The sequence below is a fragment of the Electrophorus electricus genome, unplaced genomic scaffold, assembly GCF_041902795.1.
Source record: "Electrophorus electricus isolate QZ-2024a unplaced genomic scaffold, ASM4190279v1 Scaffold96, whole genome shotgun sequence".
Lineage (NCBI taxonomy): Eukaryota > Metazoa > Chordata > Actinopteri > Gymnotiformes > Gymnotidae > Electrophorus > Electrophorus electricus.
In genome coordinates, this window is record NW_027658813.1 from 177,779 (window position 1) to 200,372 (window position 22,594).

Below are 22,594 nucleotides of genomic sequence, written 5' to 3' on the forward strand. Positions count from 1 at the left end.
GGTATTTCAACTCGGACATCACCCCCGTGTGGTGATCTGTGTTAACTCTGAGTGAGCATGTTAATAGAGTTATGGTCAGTGCACAATATTTTCTTTTTTAACCTATCTTCCCTCCTTTTTTAAGCAAAGTAAAAGCCAATGTGTGGTGTGTGGTGTGTGTGTGTGTGTGTGTGTGTGTGTGTGTGTAGGCTCATAAAAAGAATAACTGGAGTAAAATATACTGGATGTGGAAGCATGTTCTGGTTCTCCGGCAGCACTAATTGCCAGGAAAGCCCTGCATGCCGCCAAGTCCAGGTCTCTACACCTCTGCACTGTTTCACTCACACATCAGCATGTGGGATGAGCAGGACTAAGACCTTTGAGGGATTTAACCTTTAAGAGATAATCTGTTCAGAACATCCTAAAAAATTTTAGGAAAGTTCTTAAGGGCTATGGTAGTGTTATTCAAAGGGCTATGGTAGTGTTATTCAAATGAGTTCATGAAAGTTTGTAAGGGTTACATTAGGGTTGATCGAAAGAGATCATTCCAAATGACCTCTATAAGGCTTCATATAATAAGCGCTTTTAGCCTCACAGATGTACTATATCTGTAGCCTTTAACAGCAGGCTAAGCTTCACACCACGTCTCTTCTGCCCTCAGGCGGTTGGCAGATGAGATGCCTAAACTGCAGGACTACCTGGAGAAAGAGGACATTGAAAAGAAGCTTCTGAGCCAAACCAATGAGGAGCTGCTCTGTAAGTAAAATATAAATATCTGTAAATATCTGTATAATATGTAAATAAAAGGAAGATGTGGTTGCATAGTGTAGTCATTTGATTATAAATAATCTCATAATAATCTTATCTACAAATTCTGCAGGAGTACCTGGAGAAAGAGGACATCAAAAAGAAGCTTCTGAGCTGAACCAATGAGGAGCTGCTCTGTAAATAAAATATCTGTATTATATGTAAATAAAAGGAAGATGTGGTTGTATAATGTAGTCGTTTGATTATAAATAATCTCATAATAATCTTATCCACAAATTCTTACACATTTACATAGTAACATTCACTCATATACTCAAATTCCATATCATACATAGAAAACGTCCACCTCATCTATTTCAGTTTTTTCCTGATCAATAATACAAAAAGAAAAAAGAAAAAAAGTGAACAGCACCCTCTAGCGATGAACCTCAATTATTTCAAGCGAACTAAAACATGGCTAGGTTAAGTCGGCGTTATCTTACAGCTAGAACAAAAAAAAAATGCTCAGATTAACTTGTGTCTCATGGCACGCAGCTGAGTTTAAAATTAAACACAATTAAATCAAATTAAATTGACCCAGCTGCAACAAGCTCAGCAGCCACATTTAATTTCACTGATTGGTCAGTTAGCCAGGCTATACAAAACAGGCTATTGTTAGAAATTCTGCACATGTGATTCGCTTAGCTTCACATCTCACACTGCTTATAATTATAAGATGACGTATCCACGTTCGTAATAACGTGGTGAAATCTGCCAAAAATGCTGAGACTGAGCATAATAAATAATAAGACAATCTGAGCACTTAGTGAACATATTTCTAAATGAGAAGAAAAAGTTCCTCCAAACAATATAAAGCACACAATTCTATATGGGAAAAGTTACATTTGTCATTAAGAGAAGCACTACTTATTACACAAATGTCAATAACTGTCGTAATATTAATAGTTCAACAGTCTTCCTCTGTCTATTATACGCACTGTACACATGTTAAATATCTGCCTTGAAGTTACAATGAAATGACTTCCGGGCGCACAGAAAATTGTTATATACACACAGACATCCCCATACCAACATAAGCATAGTGCAACTCTATGTTTACGCACCAGGGATTGAGTGGGCAAGTGCGTGTATATGCAAGTTTAAATTATTATACACAAATGTAAGTAGTAGGCTATTTATGTGAAAATGTTTCATATGTATGTACAAGTCGTGTTTCCCTGATTTCTCCCTAAAGGGCCCCTCATAGTTCAGCAGTAATGAGGCTAGTTAGATTTTGCTCAGAATGAAGTACACTTTGGGATGTTATATGTATCACAGTCTCCGGTGAGCCGTACATGGTTAATCAATCCAGGTTGAGGTAGAGTCACTGCATTAATGACACGTCTGTTTGCATTGCCAGTTGTTGCTATGGCAGCAATGAAATTAGGAAATTCAAAGAAAAACAACTCATCTACACTCTTGGAACTTTAGAACCCCATATGTCCTGTGGCCTGATGTCACATGTGAGGGGAATCCCATGAACACCTTTACAAATCAGTCTGTGGAAAGTCACTGAAGAGGACAGAGGAAAAATGAGGCGTTTCTGGAGATGGTGTACTGGACGCATCGAGGACGAATATACAGACACAAAGGATGTGGAGGGTAAATGTAAATATAATGCCACTCACACCTGCGATTGCTGGTGCTGCCACTCATAACTGCGGTTAAAATTGCTTTTTTGTCTTTAGCGCTGCATTGTCGCCTCTATCTCCCAATATTTCATAATCCAGGCTTTAGAAATCTATTTTTTAACAGTTAACAATTTACTTAAGGTTTTGGTCTTTTTACCACAGGTTTTTACCATTGCGTTTGTATACTCAGTTTCGTCGAATAGTTAGCTAGCTAGCTAACCTAGCTGATTTAGCTAACCTAGCTAGTCAAAGCAAAAGATCCGTAACAGTCCTGTGAGTAGCCTATTTTAATCACGCTAAAACGACACAGTGGTGTATATGACGTCACTGTGTGTGTGTGTGTGTGTGTGTGTGTGTGTGTGTGTGTGTGTGTGTGTGTGTGTGTGTGTGTGTGTGTGTGTGTGTGTGTGTGTGAGACAGAATAGAACAAGTTATTTTATAAAGGTCCGACTGCACGCGGTGTTGACATTACGGTCAGAGCGCAAACCGACACTGCAAAATAACGATTGCGTGCCTTTTCCTCATATTGGATAGTTAGGACAATTCTTGATTTCTTCGATATCAAAGGTAGACCTAAAATTCTTCTTTGTCTTCCTACGTGTATCTAATTACTTTTGTATGTTTGTATGTATCTATGTATGTATGTATGCATCTGTGTATCTGTAATTATGTATCTGTGTGTGTATGTATGTATCTATCTATCTATCTATCTATCTATCTGTAACTATGTATCTATTTATGTACGTATCTATCTGTATCTATGTATGTATGTATCTATCTGTGTATCTATGTATCTGTATCTGTGTATGTATGTAAGTATCTGTACTGTATCTGTGTATGTATGTATCTATCTATCTATCTATCTATCTATCTATCTATCTATCTGCGTATGTATGTACGTACGTATCTGTATGTATGTATGTATCTATGTATCTATGTACGTATGTAACTATGTATCTGTGTATGTATGTATGTATCTATCTAACTATGTATTTGTATGTATGTATGTATGTATGTATCCATCTGTAACTATGTATCTATGTATGCTTGTTTGTATTTATGTATGTATCTATCTATCTATGTACGTATGTATGTTTGTATCTGTATGTATGTATCTATGTATCTGTAACTATGTATCTGTATCTATCTATCTGTAAATATGTATCTGTGTATGATTGTATGTATGTATCCATCTGTAACTATGTATCTGTATGTATGTATGTATATATGTATCTATCTATCTATCTATCTGTAACTATGTATCTATTTATGTACGTATCTATCTGTATCTATGTATGTATGTATCTATCTGTGTATCTATGTATCTGTATCTGTATCTGTATGTATGTAAGTATCTGTACTGTATCTGTGTATGTATGTATCTATCTATCTATCTATCTATCTATCTATCTATCTATCTATCTATCTATCTATCTATCTATCTGCGTATGTATGTACGTACGTATCTGTATGTATGTATGTATCTATGTATCTATGTACGTATGTAACTATGTATCTGTGTATGTATGTATGTATCTATCTAACTATGTATTTGTATGTATGTATGTATGTATGTATCCATCTGTAACTATGTATCTATGTATGCTTGTTTGTATTTATGTATGTATCTATCTATCTATGTACGTATGTATGTTTGTATCTGTATGTATGTATCTATGTATCTGTAACTATGTATCTGTATCTATCTATCTATCTGTAAATATGTATCTGTGTATGATTGTATGTATGTATCCATCTGTAACTATGTATCTGTATGTATGTATGTATATATGTATGTATGTATCTATGTACGTATGTATGTTTGGATGTATCTATGTATGTATGTATGTATGTATCTGTATGTAAGTGTCTATCTATCTATCTGTGTATGTACGTATGTATGTATGCATCTATCTGTATCTATGTGTCTGTATGTATGTATGTATCTATCGCTCTATCTATCTATATCGGTAGGTATGTAACTATATCTATCTGCAGGTATGTATTGGTAGGTAAGCATCTGTCCATCTGTAGGTATGTATTGGTAGGTATCTATCTCTCTCACTGTAAGTATCTATCTATACATATGTATCAGTAGGTATATATGTATCTATCTGTAGGTATGTATTGGTAGGTATGTATCTGTCTATCCATCTACAGGTATGTATCAGTAAGTATGGATCTAGCTATTTGTCTGCAGGTATGTATCTATAGGTATGTATCTATCCATCTGCAGGTATGCATTGGTAAGTATGTATATGTTTTTATCTATCAGCATGTATGTATCGGTAGGTATGTATCTATCTATCTCTCTATTGATATGTATAGTTATGTATGTATCTGCCTATCCATCTATAGGTATGTATTGGTAAGTATGTATATATGTAATCTATCTGTAAGTATGTATCGGTAGGTATGTATCTATCTATCTCTCTATAGGTATGTGTTGTTTTGTATGTATCTGTCTATCCATCTGCAGGTATGTATTGATAAGTATGTAGCTATGTATTTATGTATCTGCAGGTATGTATCGATAGGTATCTCTAGATAGGTCTATCTCTCTTTAGGTATGTATAGTTGTTTATGTATCTGTCTATCCATCTATAGGTACGTATCGGTAGGTATGTATCTATCTACCTCTCTATTGATACATACATAACCATACATATCTGTCTATCCATCTATAGGTATGTATCGGTAAGTATGTATCTATGTATTTATCTATCTGCACGTATGTATCGGTAGGTGTGTATCTATCTATCTCTCTATAGGTATGTATTGTTATGTATGTATCTGTCTATCCTTCTGCAGGTATGTATTGGTAAGTAGGTGTCTATGTATTTTTCTATCTGCAGGTATGTATCAGTAGGTATGTATCTATCTATCTCTCTTTAGGTATGTATAGTTGTTTATGTATCTGTCTATCCATCTATAGGTACGTATCGGTAGGTATGTATCTATCTACCTCTCTATTGATACATACATAACCATACATATCTGTCTATCCATCTATAGGTATGTATCGGTAAGTATGTATCTATGTATTTATCTATCTGCACGTATGTATCGGTAGGTGTGTATCTATCTATCTCTCTATAGGTATGTATTGTTATGTATGTATCTGTCTATCCTTCTGCAGGTATGTATTGGTAAGTAGGTGTCTATGTATTTTTCTATCTGCAGGTATGTATCAGTAGGTATGTATCTATCTATCTCTCTTTAGGTATGTATAGTTGTTTATGTATCTGTCTATACATCTATAGGTACGTATCGGTAGGTATGTATCTATCTATCTATCTATCTATCTATCTATCTATCTATCTATCTATCTATCTATCTATCTATCTATCTATAGGTATGTATAGTTATGTATATATCTGTCTGTCCATCTGCAGGTATGTATCTATGTATTTATATATCTGCATGTATGTATCGGTAGGTATGTATCTATCTATCTGTCTGTCGGTATGTATAGTTATGTATATATCTGTCTATCCACCTACAGGTATGTATCGGTAAGTATGTATCTATGCATTTATCTATCTGCACGTATGTATCGGTAAGTATGTATCTATCTATCTCTCTTTAGGTATGTATAGTTGTTTATGGATCTGTCTATCCATCTATGGGTATGTAACTGTAGGTATTTATCTATCTCTCTCTCTATACAGGTATGTATAGTTATGTATATATCTCTGTCCATCTGCAGGTATGTATCGGTAAGTGTATATCTATGTATTTATCTATCTGCAGGTATGTATCGATAGGTATGTATCTGTCTGTCTCTCTTTAGGTATGTATAGTTGTTTATGTATTTGTCTATCCATCTATAGGTACGTATCGGTAGGTATGTATCTATCTATCTGTCTATAGGTATGTATAGTTCTGTCTATATCTGTCTGTCCATCTGCAGGTATGTATCTATGTATTTATATATCTGCATGTATGTATCGGTAGGTATGTATCTATCTATCTGTCTGTCGGTATGTATAGTTATGTATATATCTGTCTATCCACCTACAGGTATGTATCGGTAAGTATGTATCTATGCATTTATCTATCTGCACGTATGTATCGGTAAGTATGTATCTATCTATCTCTCTTTAGGTATGTATAGTTGTTTATGGATCTGTCTATCCATCTATGGGTATGTAACTGTAGGTATTTATCTATCTCTCTCTCTATACAGGTATGTATAGTTATGTATATATCTCTGTCCATCTGCAGGTATGTATCGGTAAGTGTATATCTATGTATTTATCTATCTGCAGGTATGTATCGATAGGTATGTATCTGTCTGTCTCTCTTTAGGTATGTATAGTTGTTTATGTATTTGTCTGTCCATCTATAGGTACGTATCGGTAGGTATGTATCTATCTATCTGTCTATAGGTATGTATAGTTCTGTCTATATCTGTCTGTCCATCTGCAGGTATGTATCGGTAAGTGTATATATTTATCTGTCTGCAGTTATGTATCGCTAGGTATGTATCTATGTATTTATCTATCTGCATGTAGGTATCGGTAGGTATGTATCTATATATCTCTCTGTAGGTATGTATAGTTATGTATGTATCCGCAGGTACGTATCGGTAGGTATGTATCTATCTATCTGTCTATAGTTATGTATTGTTATGTATGTATCTGTCTGGCCACCTACAGGTATGTATCGGTAAGTATGTATCTATGTATTTATCTATCTGCACGTATGTATCGGTAGGTATGTATCTATCTATCTCTCTATTGATATGTAAAGTTATGTATGTACCTGTGTATCCACCTACAGGTATGTATCGGTAAGTATCTATCTATGTATTTATCTATCTGCACGTATGTATCAGTAGGTATGTATCTATCTATCTGTCTATAGGTATGTATAGTTATGTATGTATCTGTCTTTCCATCTGCAGGTATGTATCGGTAAGTGTATATCTATGTGTTTATCTGTCTGCAGGTATGTATCGCTAGGTATGTATCTATCTATCTCTCTATAGGTATGTATTGTTATGTAGGTATCTGTCTATCCATCTGCAGGTATGTATTGGTAAGTAGGTGTCTATGTATTTTTCTATCTGCAGGTATGTATCGATAGGTATGTATATGTCGCTCTCTCTTTAGGTATGTATAGTTGTTTATGTATCTGTCTATACATCTATAGGTACATATCTGTAGGTATTTATCTCTCTCTCTCTCTATAGGTATGTATAGTTATGTATGAATCTGTCTGTCCATCTGCAGGCATGTATCAGTAAGTATGTATCTATGTATTTATCTATCTGCAGGTATGTATCGGTAAGTATGTATCTCTATCTCTCTTTAGGTATGTATAGTTGTTTATGTATCTGTCTTTCCATCTATGGGTATGTAATTGTAGGTATTTATCTATCTCTCTCTCTCTCTACAGGTATGTATAGTTATGTATGATTCTGTCTGTCCATCTGCACGCATGTATCGCTACGTATGTATCTATTTCTCTATCTGCATGTATGTATCGGTAGGTATGTATCTGTCTATCTCTCTATAGGTATGTATTGTTATGTATGTATCGGTAGATATGTATCTATCTATCTGTCTATAGGTATGTATAGTTATGTATATATCTGTCTGTCCATCTGCACGTATGTATCGGTAAGTGTATATCTATATATCTATCTGCAGGTATGTATCGATAGGTATATATCTGTCTGTCTCTTTAGGTATGTATAGTTGTTTATGTGTCTGTCTGTCCATCTATACGTACGTACGTATCTGTAGGTATTTATCTATCTCTCTCTCTATAGGTATGTATAGTTATGTATGAATCTGTCTGTCCATCTGCAGGCATGTATCAGTAAGTATGTATCTATGTATTTATCTATCTGCAGGTATGTATCGGTAGGTATGTATCTGTCTATCTCTCTATAGGTATGTATTGTTATGTATGTATCCGCAGGTACGTATCGGTAGGTATATATCTATCTATCTGTCTGTAGTTATGTATAGTTTTGTATGTATCTGTCTATCCACCTACAGGTATGTATCGGTAAGTATGTATCTATGTATTTATCTAAAGGTATGTATTGTAATGCATGTATCTGTCTATCCATCTACAGGTATGTATCGGTAAGTATGTATCTATGTATTATCTGTCTGCATGTATGTATCTGTAGGTATTTATCTATCTCTCTCTCTATAGGTATGTATAGCTATGTATGAATCTGTCTATCCATCTGCAGGTCTGTATTGGTAAGTATGTATCTATGTATTTATCTATCTTCATGTATGTATCGGTAAGTATGTATCTATCTATCTCTCTTTAGGTATGTATAGTTATTTATGTATCTGTATAGACAAATAGATAGATACATACCTACCGATACGTACCTATAGATAGATATCTATAGGTACGTATCGGTAGGTATGTATCTATCTATTTGTCTATAGGTATGTATAGTTATGTATGTATTTGTCTATCCATCTACAGGTATGTATCAGAAAGTATGTATCTATGTATTTATCTATCTGCACGTATGTATTGGTAGGTATGTACCTATCTATCTCTCTCTATAGTTATGTATTGTTATGTATGTATATGTCTATCCATCTGCAGGTATGTATCTATGTTTTTATCTATCTGCAGGTATGTATTGATAGGTATGTATCTATCTATCGCTCTTTAGGTATGTATAGTTGTTTATGTATCTGTCTATCCATCTATAGGTACGTATCGGTAGGTATGTGTCTATCTATCTATCTATAGGTATGTATATTTATGTATGTATCTGTCCATCCATCTGCAGGTATTTATCGGTAGGTTTGTGTCTATCTGTCTCTCTGTAGGTATATATATTTATGTATCTATCCATAGTCCATGCCACAGGGATCTAGAGCCACTCTGCTGGAACTGTGACTCTAGTTTCCTCCCATAGCGCTGATTCAGCTCTCTCACCGCCCTGTGCTTTCCGTATGCCACAGACTTGTACTTGTTCATGTTCCTGATGAGCCCCACGTTGTAGGCAGTAGTGTGAGAGTTCAGAGGCTTGCAGATGGTTTTTTTCTCACCCTGGTTGGGAAATGTCTTTATGGTGGCTCTTGGAATCATTTCGTCCACCAGTTTTCCAATAAACCCTCCTACTGCCTCCGTAAACTCGGTTAGGCACCATCAGCAGGTTTAGGGACCATCAGTAGGGTTAGGGACCCTCAACAGGGTTAGACACCATCAGTAGTGGGGTTTCTGTCCACAAAGTTTTTGCAGAATTGGAAAAAGCCCAAACACCCAAATATCACAAAAAGATTTTTACGCTAGGATGAGATGGAAAAGTCAGAATATTGCTAAAGTCAAAATGTGAAAAAGAGTTATGGAAAAAGGTTTTTTGAATAAACAATGATGTATCAAGCCAAAAAACTGAGCCATTTTGCTTGTTGAAATGCCAGCCCAAATCACGGTAGCCTATGTCATTTATACAGGGAGTGGGAGGTAAATCAGGAGTATGTAAAAATGATAGCTGAGTTGTAGAAGTATATTCATTTTTATCCCAGAGATGTTCTCAGTGAGCTCCACCTATATAAATCATCTCAATTTTTTGCAGCAAGGTGTGAAAATTGTCCATTGCCATCACTGATAAAGAAGAAAGAATCAAACCCCGGGTATTTAAATGAATCATTAACAGGAAATAAGGAGGGTAGTTGAATTGAACTGGCCATGTTGTTCAAAGATGTAAGAGCTGACCAGTTGGAAAAGTTGGACCAGTTAATCTCGTATCCTGAAAAGGACCTAAATGTGTCAAACAACTGCAGAAGGTGCACACTAACTCTCTAACTCTCCCCCTCTGTGATTTCTAGGTGTTTGCCATCAGCATGTACCTGAATGTCAACCTCAAAATTAAATTTATTTATTAATACAAATTTTTATTACTACTTCTTTTCCCACCAATTGCTTTACATCAGACACTGGACAAGTAATTTAAACCAATCATGATTAGACATTGAGGAGCTTAATTCAAGAAGTAGGCATCAATAGCATTCCATTCATAAACAAAATTATTAAAAAATTGAAATGTTATGAATACAATACAATAAGTACTACCTTGAATACTTGGTAGATTTCAAACAAAATTCTTAATTGCATCTATTCTCCCTATGATCAAACTTTATGGAACAATCCCATGTTTTTAATCAATAACAAACCCTTTGTATTTTGCACATGGAGGCAGAGAGGTATAATCAGCCGGGCACAGTTATTCTCTGGTATTTTCTTTGACGTCAGAAAAATACAACATACCAGATAACTCACTTTCAATTTGTACAAAGATGTTTTAAAGAAAACAGTCAATATCAGACACTTTTGTAACCATACTCCCCCTAGCCATATATATAACTACACTAAATTAAACCTCAGAAAATGTTAACACAAATACATAAACTCATAGCATCAAATAAATACAATATCTCACTCCTAGTTGAAAAATTGACCTCAGATATAAAAGAGGTGCTATCTCATCAGCTCTGACCCTACTGATGGTCCCTAACCCTGCTGTTACAGGCTTTGCTGAGCCTGCCCACCATTTAGTAGCGTTCCTGCTTGTTTTTAATTTTATTTTATTTTCATTTATTTTCTTTTGCTTCTATTTGAAGCTGCTTTGTTTTCTTTGTGTGTTTCATTAATAAATCGTCACTTAATGAGTACTGTTAATCGCGCCTTGTTCCTGATGATGTCACATTCAGCTTTTGTCCTTTCAGCGTCACTCTAGCATCTCCCACCATTCAGTGCAACCTGTTCCACATTCCAGGTCCATCAGCTCTGTGAATTTGCACCCATGTTTTGCCCCACAATCCCTTTACAACATCTTACTGCTGTTTGCACATTATACTGAGTCTACTGGATAAAGGCTGATATTAGTAAAAAATATTGTGATATTGTCGTTCCTAAATCCCCAGTCAGCTAGTTGTAAAACTGAACCTTCAAATATAAAATCCTGTAGAGGTCTGCATACAAACAATGACATATGTGACATCACTAATGAAAATTGAAAAATAAAATCAATGTCCCCCTAAAGTGCAGCCAAAGAATACTGGCCAGGGCATTAAAAAAATAAAATAAATAAAATGACATTTTTAGACTACTTTCAAGTTATTCTAACAAAATAGGGCTACTTCACATTAATTATGTAGTAAATGGTGACTTGTCATTTCTATCGTAACACTACACCTGCTGACCTGCTGGTTGGTTGAATGCAAGGAGAGTGACTGAACACACACACACAAGCAGAAGAACCAGGAGGTGTAGGATGGAGAGACACATGGAGGATGTTGTAAGGAAAAATAGGACCCAAAGATGTAGTTTTTAAAGTTTATCACTCTTTTACCATCATCATATACAAACTTAGAAGACAGATACTGCTCATTTTGGAGAACAGATTAAGTGACTATTTTTGCAGTGTAGACGTCACAACGTGTGGTTCTAGTACTACCACTGTGAACTACTCTGACAGCTAATTACTAAATGTGTCTAGAAATGCACATTTCACACCAAAAAACTCTTAATAACTTTGTTTATGTCTAAATCATTGAATGATAAAGAAAATTAGTCAAATCCATGAAGTTCCCCTTTAACTTTAGGAGCATGCTCATAGCTAGCTATGAGGTCACTGAGGTCCACACCTTGGTCATTTTCAGAGCTAAAAATTAAATTTTACCGAGAAGAGTGCATTCTTAACTTGGTTTAGACCTGTTATTTAGTGCCAGCTATGTGTGCGAGAACACAGCAGCCCCTGATGGCATCAGCACCTCCACTGACAGAATTCTAATTGACATACATTGACAGCAACACTGCAACAGGTGGCTTGTGTGAACTGGCAGACAGCGTAGCATTTAGTAAGACCAAGCAATGATTCATTAGACCATTATCTACAAGAAACATTCAGAACAGTACCCTGTGTAATATGGAACAGTAACAGTATAATATGTGTACTCTGGCTATGAAGACAAGCCTATTTTTTGCATATTAGTAGGTTAGCTAATGTTTCATAAATTGTTACTGATTAAAAAACAGCTTATAAAAGGAAAGGGTTAAGGTAGTAAAATGACAAGAAGGCTACAAAATAATTGTTTTACAACAATGGCTAAGTAATGCCTCGCTGTAAATGTCTCCTTTTACATCTGCCTCATCTAGGAAATGATGCAATTGTTCATGATAGTCACAGATACGTGACTCACATGGTAGAAATATTTACAAAGTGGAAGTGATATTAATTAAACACTGGAATAGTTTTCATAATGTTCATTTTTCTACTTTTTACAATAATGTTTGCATGGAACGTAGGTGTGAGCTAACAGTAGCTAGTTTACGGAGAAGATAGCTAGCTAGTTGGTATATAGCATTTTTTACAACAGCTATTGTCACAAATATAGTGTTATGATCACCTCAATAAATTGGCAATCAAAAATGATAAGATTACTTGGGGCACCTGTAAGGTGCGGCGGCCCGAGTGCCGTAGGGCGAGGGGCAGGATGCACAGACTCTACCGACTGGGACGAACATTTATTAACAAACGACACAATGGCACGCTTATCACAAACAAGGAACATGAAATGGTTAAAGTTAAACAAACACGATACACAAGAATACATCTAACAAACACATTACATTCAGACATTACGCCAACAATAACCAACATCCTGCACACTTTAACACGCGTTTATATACATTAAGGTGCAGGTGTATATACGAGGTGCAGGTGTGGTTACAGACAAGACAGTCCTCCCACTGCACATGGCGGGTCGAACCACGTGAATCGCGGGAGGCGAGCGTTCCGTGACAGAACCCCCTCCCAAGGGGCGCGGATCCCGACGCATCCGTCCAATGAACGTGAACCTCCAGGTACCGTGTACACGTACACACAAACACAGCATGGCAGTGCCCGGCGCCCAGGCGGGCCAGGTGCCGCCAGCAAGAGAGACCTCGCGGGGAGAGAGAGAAAGGCAGCTTCCCTGCCTCTCTCGGGGCAGTCCGGTACACTCCACCACACGTTGCGCCTGTAAACACAAAAGGCGCAAACAGAAACACACAATAGCACCAACACACAAACACAAGGCGCTGTGACGTGGCGCCCGCCGTCCCCGCAGGCTCCTTGACGTGTCCGAGGCCTCAGCGGACACGCGGGGGTGCACGTCCGCCCCGGTTCCAGACATCCCTAAACGGTCCTCCTCTTTCCCGCCGCTCTAAGAGCGTCCCAGAGGCGGGTTGCCTCTGAGGCTTTGGGCAGACCTTTCCAGTTTCGCTGGCAAGTCAGCTGAGGAGAAGGGTCTTGGGAGATCCCGCTGGCTCCACGCAACCGCCCTCTTTCTGGTGGTTGTGGTGCCCCTCGGTCCTCCCTGGCCCGGGCTCAACCGCCTGAGGCCCCCCCCAAGAAATTCCTGGGGCTGTTCCCCTCTACCTCCGGAGAAGACGCAGACAACGGTCCTCTCCCCAATATCCTGGGATCCAGGCAGAGGTGCAGAGGATGTTCATGCACCCCCCGCTAGGAATTACTTTTTTTGTCGAGGGAGAGTGCGTGCTGTAGCGGTTGGTTATTCTGTAACGTGTGCTGTAACATAGTCAATGTTCACTGTATTAGTGTTCACCGTATGTGTTTAATGTTAATCGTTTCTTGTTTGTATCAGTCGTGAGTGATTCTTGTGAGTGCCGTTAGTGTTTCATGTTAAATGTGAATAAATGTTCGTCCCAGTCGGAGGAGTCTGTGCGTCCTGCCGCTCCCCCTACGGCACTCGGGCCACCGCACGTTACCGCACCACTCTGATTAGCAGGGAAAATTAATGAATTAATTATTATTTAAGGACTATGTTAAATCAGTCTTGACTCATAAAGTCACAAGTTCAACAATGTGATTATTACTTCTGAAACCCTAACTAAATAAATAAATATGGCAGTGTCTTTACTTAAAATTCAAAAAAATCCATCAACCCATTGTATAGAGTACATTGTATTAACAGAAAACTTTTTATCCATCCAATTTGTGTTTGCAGATGTCAAAACAATATGGATCCATATTCACTGTGTATTTTGGTCCAAAGAAAGTAGTTGTCCTGACAGGATATCAAACTGTCAAACAAGCACTGGTGAATCATGCAGAAGAATTTGGAGACAAGAGACATCAGTCCCATATTCTATGACTTCAGCCAAGGATTCAGAAAACCTTATTCAGCCAATTTAGATGATGGAATGTGTGTGTGAGTTGATCATGGTACTATTTAAATTTTAATTAGGTAAATTATTTGTTTTTCATTCATTATTTATTTACTTTTTTGTTTTGATTTTTTTCAGAATAGATGGTGACTAGACTTCAGAAGAGTCCTAATAAGGAGCCTCCTGCTATTGAATATATTAGCCCAGGGTAATCTGTAGATAAACTACACCCTGTATGTTAATAGTGACTATGTAGAAATGTTCAAGTAGTGGTGTGCTGCCAAGAACTAATACTAAGGACTAACTGTTTCACATCCTGTTTAAGAGCCTTATAGGAGGGTAGAAACTGTTCATCAGCACAGAATGAGGTAGACTTCAGGAAACTAACTAGGAAGTAACAGAGACAATGACAGCAACAGCAACACCAAATCTAAACACAACTGGCAAACCAAAATAACCGACAAACTGGAAAGCAAAACAGGGCTTAAATAACCAAGACTGATGAAGATCCAGATAAACATTACCAGACACGGGTGAACATAATTACAGCTGGGGATACAGGCTCGGGGGTGGAACAGAACGAAACCAAAACAAGAGCTTGACAAAACCGAGCCAAGTATACCAGGGACAGAAACCAAACCAAGCACGTAAATATGTCGCCGTGGGAACTGCGATGCCTGTGACACACAGTGAGCAGGCTGTGTGCTGGGTGGCTACTGTCTAGCTGCATCATTTTCATTTTCCTCAAGCAGCAGGACTGATGGCTATCCTGTAAGGCTGGAGGTTTGTGGCCTATGATGGATTCTGCAGTCCTCACTACTCTCTGGAGGACCTTCAGTCACTTGCAGTGCAGCTGCAGTACCAGACAGTGATGCAACCTGTGGGTTTGCTCTCTGTTTTAGATCTATAAAAGGTGGTGAAAATGTCAGGCGGCAGGCCAAACCTCCTGAACCTTCACAGAAAGAAGAGGTGCTGTTGGGCTGATCTCACCAGTGTGTTGGTGTGGTTGAACCAGGTGAGGTCATCTGTGAGGTGTATACCGAAAAACTCAACCGACTCTTTCCCCTTGGGATACGTTGATGTATAGGCGAGAGTGACCACCCAAATGCAGCTTCCTGTAGTCCACAATCATCTCCTTCATTTTACTGACATTGAGCTGGAGGATGTTGTCGTAGCAACACTTTGACAGAGCACTAACCTTGTCTCTGTAGGTTGACTTGTCTCCCCTTGTGATGAGGCCTAGGATGGTTGTGCTATCAGCAAACTTGAAGATGATGTTAGATGTGTGTTTGGCTACACAGTCATGTGTAAATGGGGAGTACAGGAGGGGGCTGAGCACACAACCCTGTGGAGCCCCTGTGCTCAGAGTCAGTGTTGAAGAGAAGCTGTTTTCTACTTTCCCCACCTTGGGTCTGCATATCAGGTAGTCCAGTATCCAATTGTGGACCAGGTACCTTGCGTGGGTTAACTGCCTTAAAGGATCTGACCTCCTCAGACACAAAGCTCTCCTGATCTACTGGGAGTTTTGCAGCAAGGGGGATGTTTTCCTCAAACCGAGCATAATGAGCATTTAGCTTCTCTGCAAGTGAGGAGGTCAACCCCCCTATCACAGTACCAACTTCCTTTGTAGTCAGTGATCATGCAAAGTCTATTCCACATATGTCTGAGAATTCATTGATGTTAGTGCCAGCTGTGTCACAAAATATCCACCAGTCTGTGGTTTCAAAGCAGTCCTGAAGTGTGAAGGTGGCCTCTGCACTCCATTGATAGACTGATCAGAAAACCTTTTTTCCTGTTTGAGTTTTGTCTGTATGCAGGCAGGATAAGGATGGAGGTGTGATCAGATTTTCCAAAAGAAGGGCAGGGGAGGTGTTTATATCCTGAAGGAGAAGTCACCCAGAGTGACACCAACAAGGGAAACATTAATAAAACAAGATTCATGGTGAAAGAGCATGACTAAAGTGTAAGAGAAGAATTAGGAGAAAAGGGGAAACCGTTGTGAAACAGCCAGAGGGAAGCCAGGCCAGCAATGTTCTTCATAAAAGGCCATTTTCTGAAGACAATTATTATTTTATGTTATTTTCCTTATTAATCATGGTTATAATTTGGTTTTGCACTGGAATAGATCATAAGCAGTTTCCCAATGTGTGTTTCATCATGAATACCTGTTTTATATAAATATTGTAAAAACATGCAGTTGTCTCACAGTTAAGATGAAAAACCATTCTGCATTTTGTGTTTACATTTACATTTATGGCATTTCGCTGACATTTAGCTGTTTAACAACAAAGGTTTAATGATTTCTGTTTATGATCAAGGAATTCTGTTTTCTAATGGTGAGAACTGGAAAGAGATGAGGCGCTTTGCCCTTAGCACCCTGCAGGACTTTGGGCAGGGCAAGAGAGGGAGTGAAGAGAGAATCATAGAAGAGATGTGGAATTTGAGGGAAGTGGTGGAGAACTTTAAGGGTAAGAGACATAAGTATATATTTTCTATTTTACTCTTACCAGAAGTAACTATTTTTTGTAGTTGAGCCAAAAATGTAATTATCCAAATTATCCATAATGTAATTATCCATTTATCCAAAATGTAATATATGGGAACATTTAACATCCTGTTATTGGTTATTGTATAAATGCCTCAAATATCACCTCAGCCATTGTATATGGAAGCAGGTTTGAATACAGTGATCCTCGGTTCCAAAACATGGTAAACCGAAGCAATGAGAATATCAGGATCACTGGTTCAGCTTCTATACAGGTACCCTGCTATGTTTTTGAATAAGCAAGAGACACAAAGATAGGATGATGTATGGATAAATGTAGGAGGCACATAACAAAATGTTAATCTGTGTGTTTGTAGCTTTACAATATGTTCCCCTGGCTTCGGCTCTGGCTAAAGGACTGGAAAATTATCATGGCAAACTGTGAAAAAACTCTGAAGGATATAATGCAGCTTGTGCACAGCCTCCAGGAGACCCTGAACCCTCAGGAGTGCAGAGGCTTTATTGACTGTTTTCTAGCATGCAAACAAAACGTGGTATGTCCTTCTTGTGCTGTATACAGAAATGCTTAATGTGTCAAGTTTTATCTTGTACATAGTGCATATACAACCACTCATATTTTGGAGTATCCATATGACCTCTGTAGTGGTATGAACTCCTAATTTATAATTCTGCACTCATCAAATTTGTTATAGTTATAGTAAATTAATGGGGCACCATCGCATATGGAAATATTTTAATCAGTCTCAACTGGAAGTCGCAAGTTGTCTAACTCGTGATCATCCACCACAGGTTAGAAATGCCACCAGTGAAGCCACAAACTTGACAGCTAATGGAACGTTGAACTAATCAGCAATCGCATAGTGTATAATACATTGAAGAATAGAGGGAATAAAGAGAGAAACCAGATAAAACAAATGAGAATATTTGTTTAGAAAACAAAAGTAATCTACAGGACTAACTAGAAGACGACTCAATCTGACCTTTAATCAATAGGCAACTTAAGTTAATTTATATAGCACTTTTCATATACTGTGGCAATTCAAAGTGCTTCAGTAGCACTATCTGGCTGCCAAATGGTGAAACAGAAAACTCTCGTTTGCATCTCAGTGGGAGATTTTGAGTTTGATCAACAATCGATAGGATGTTTAGCAACTAATCACCAATTCTAAAGGAATTAATGTATTGATTCATATAGGTAATATCATTTTTAAAAACAGACAGGATAAATGAGAATAAAGGTCATACAGGGATCCCTAATAACTGACAGCATTACCTAGAGAACTACTAGATGTGAAGTTTAATTGCTAGTACTACAGTAAGTGGAAGCAGTAGTGGAAAGACTAACAAAATTAACATGTTTTGCTTAATTGACTATACTTGCACAAGGAGCTCTATGAGTGTGGGAAGCCTGATTGTCACACTGTGTAAAGGAATTCCCTGTTCGCTATGTCACAAGAATGACAACATCAAAGTTGGCTTTCAAAAGGCCGTTATCACTTCTTATTATGGGGCATTTGGACAGTTCCAGCAGCCTGGAACATTGTCCATGTGTGCGTGATGCTCTGTGTGGGACAAAAACAAGCACACAAAAATCACACAATTCACAATACAGATAGGGGCAATATTCATGGGAGACAGGAATGTCTTTCCCTTGCTCCAAAGCAAGTTCAGTCATGAACTGTCAAACACCTGTTTCAAGCTTGGTATACACCTCTTTAACTGGTGTTTAAACATTGATAATAGCAGTATTTATACACATTGTGTTTACAATTGGCAGAGTGTCCTTGATTGACTCTCTTAATTCAGTGGAAAGTTAAATGTAACACTGTTCAGATTGCAGAAAATAAAATTAAAAATAACACAAATGTACGATGAATGTGAAGACCCACTGTGCTGCAAATGAAACGTGATGCAAATTCAAAAAACGCATGCAACTTCAGAAACCCTGCAAATAACAGCTACAACACGACGGACATGTTTCTGAGGACACGGAGAGGGAATGGACTCCTATGAGACCAGTGGTGACCGAGTAGCTAATGAAAAATATTTATATTTGTGATTACCATGGTTATATCGTTTGTTATGGATTATGTTGATACAGAATGAACAACTGATCTATTCATGCTCAGCAGTTTTGCATATTTAATTCTGCTAGGTTGTAATGCAGCTTTAAAGAACGCTGATGAAAAAAAAAATCCCATTTAACGCGACTATGTTTCTGGCTTAATACGTAGTTAGTTAGCTAGCTAGCTAGCTACCTTCAGAGTGTGTTACTAATTTACAGGATACACTATGTTTTTGTTCAGGTTTGATAGTTTAACTGGTCTGCTACAGTGACCATCTTGTCAATTGTCTTATTCTTACTAGTTAATCTCAAGTGTGTTGTTTTTACATACATACAAAATATGGTTTGAAATCAATAACGCTCTAAAAGTAGGTATATGGACAGAAACCTAGTTGTATTCGACAGAATCTCTTTAGGCTGAACTGGAGTTTAAAATAGTAACACACTCTGAATGCATCTAGCTAGTTATTAACTGGCAGGATCAGGTTTATATTTCTGTTAGTTGGGATTTTGTTTTATCAGTGTTCTTTAAGGCTGCATTCTTTACAACCAAACATGTGCAAGAATGCAAAGCACAAATAGGCCAATTGTTCATTCTGTACCACCAGTGACAAAACTTTGGAAATCACAAATATAAATTACTTTTCACTGGCTGTTTGGTTGAATAACCCCTTTTTGTGTCCCCCTGAAACAACACTTTCATTGTGTTGTGACTGGATTTGTAGCATTTCTGAAGTTGCATGTGTTTTTTGAATTTGCACTGCATTTCTGAAATGTAGCATATGTTGTCATTTTGAATAAAATGTTTTTGGAATTTGTATAACATTCATGAATTTGCATTGCATTTCTGAAATGTAGCACATGTGTTTTGATGAATGTGTTTAATGTAGTTGCAGCATGTTGGGTCTTCCTGGCCACCATACAAATGAACATGGATGAAACAATGGCTTAAGTTGGCAAGCATAAATGGAACCTTATGATTTTAAGCTTCTTTATAGGTTTTAGCACAGCAAAACTGGTTCCTTAAAAATATAAATAAAATGGGACTTCTTAAGAAAACCTTTTCATGCTTGTTGAATTGGTTCACTGTTAGGCCAGCTGATTAGGCTTGGTATGGAAAAAGCCAGTGGTTTGATGGTTTTCAAACATCTCTCTATATGATCCCTGGTATTACTCAGTTGTACTCTGATGGAAGAAAGTGGTCTCTTATGTTGGCTGACTAATTGATCCCTTCTGATTATTGGTTAGGAGGCTGGAAAAAAGAACTCATTGTTCCATGCACAGAATCTCCTTCAAACTGTTTCCAACCTGTTTGCTGCTGGTACTGAGACAACCAGCACAACGCTCCACTGGGGCATTCTGCTTAATGGCCAAGTACCCCCACATACAAGGTAAGAATTCCAACTGCAATGTGAATATCCAGTGTCCAAGACATTTCTCCAATGAGGAAGACAAAGAGGTGCTTGATGGTGTTTGAGGGTTTACCATGGTTGCTTCTTGTATTTGTTTATATTGTAATATTGAAAGAGTTGATTGCTTTTGTCTTCTTAAAAACACGAGACAATATCTTCTGTTGTGCTCCAGATCAGGTACAACAGGAGATTGACAGGGTGGTTGGAGGCCGCCAGCCAGTGCTGGATGACCACAAGAACCTGCCTTACACAGATGCAGTCATCCATGAGACACAGAGACTGGCAGACATAGTACCCATGAGTCTCCCTCACACCACTACCTGTGATATTAACTTCCAAGGCTTCTTCATCAAGAAGGTCAGGCTGTTAGATTAACTGAGAAGAGTCTAAAAGCAATACAACAAAAGCATGCATAGGATAAAATTATTAAATGTACGTAGGAGACTGAGAGCTGAAACTGGCTGGTTTATAAATATAACAAAGACATGACAAAATGGCTGCGTAAATTTAAATTTTGCACTGTTGTCATACCAGAGAAAGCTGTCACTAGCTTCCTGCTTAAGCTAAAACTGTGATTCTTTCCAGGGAACCTGTGTATTTGCTCTTTTGACATCCGTGTTGAAGGATGAGAATGAGTGGGAGAGCCCTTACACTTTTAATCCAGGACACTTCCTCGATGAGTAGGGACACTTCATTAAGAGAGATGCCTTCATGCCCTTCTGTGGAGGTGCACTGAAATCATTTTCTGTCATTGATCTGGTGCTCCAGATTTCATGTTGTACTTTAAATGTCTGTCTGTGTGTCTGTTAAGGGCGTAGGGTGTGTCTGGGAGAGAGTCTGGCCAGGATGGAGCTGTTCCTCTTCTTCGCCACTCTTCTGCAGCACTTTCGTTTCACTCCTCCACCTGGCGTGTCTGAGGAACAGTTGGACCTCATGCCAGCTGTGGGCTTCACGTTGACCCCTCTCCCCATAAGCTCAGCGCAGTAAACTACTTGGCATAATCCATTCACTTTTAACATGTAAGGGTAGTATTTACATTCAAGGTTGGAATAATATTGGCAAAATACTATTTAAAAATTCACAGGCACTGGTGCAACCTGGATTTCAAAGTTCATCACACGTGACCAACACATTCACATGTAACTCACTTATCTGCCCCAACACTTGGCACCTAAAATTAAACCCTCATCATTCATATTGCTGAGTAACATTCAGTTTTATAATAAATGTATGATTTCTTATATGTGAATGAACCTTAATAATTTACAGTAAATATTAACAGTGCTTTTAGTTTTTCATGCCAAGTCAAGTTCATAGTCATCCCTCAGTATAATTCGTATATACATTATTACAAATGTTTCATCTGACAGTAGTGTGACACATATGAACAACATGGGAAGTCTGCCTCTGTTTTGCCATAATCTTCAAATAAAGTCTAATATTTCTACTGCACAAGGTATGATGCATTTCACTGTAAACACTCTCATCATCTGGAAACATTTGATAGAAATTGTTGCATCTTGTCCTCCCTAAGATGATCAAGTTTTTTGTTAGTGGATTGAAATAGTAGCAATGTATGTTTTAAATTTGTCAAAATACCTTTAACCAGGGCACCATGCTAAATGTAGGGAAATATGTTAATTATAATTGAAGTGTAATTACTTTAAAAAAAGCTTTATATTAATTCAGTCTCACTCAGGTTATGGTTAGTCAGAGTCCTAATCACGTATGCAGGGATTATAAAAATGAAAGTGAATCCTGCATTATATGGTAAATTAAATGTTAATAAACATATATAGTAAATAAACAGGGCTTGAGTATATGGAACCAACTAAAATTAAGCTATAGGTATAGTAATTGTTGTAGAAAAACCACAAATAACATTTGCAGATGCTTCTATCCAAAGCAACTTACAATTATGACTGAGTACAACTTGAGCAACTGAAGGTTAAGGGTCTTGCTCAGGGGCCCATCAGTGGCAACCTGGCAGCAGTGGTGCTTGAAACCACAATCTTCTGATTACAAGTCAACT

General features: G+C 37.7%; 1 pseudogene; it reads left to right on the forward strand.

The window, feature by feature from the left end:
- The first annotated feature begins 13,256 nt into the window (after positions 1-13,256).
- Positions 13,257-21,563, forward strand: LOC145656906 (cytochrome P450 2K1-like; annotated as a pseudogene).
- Positions 21,564-22,594: the final 1,031 nt, after the last annotated feature.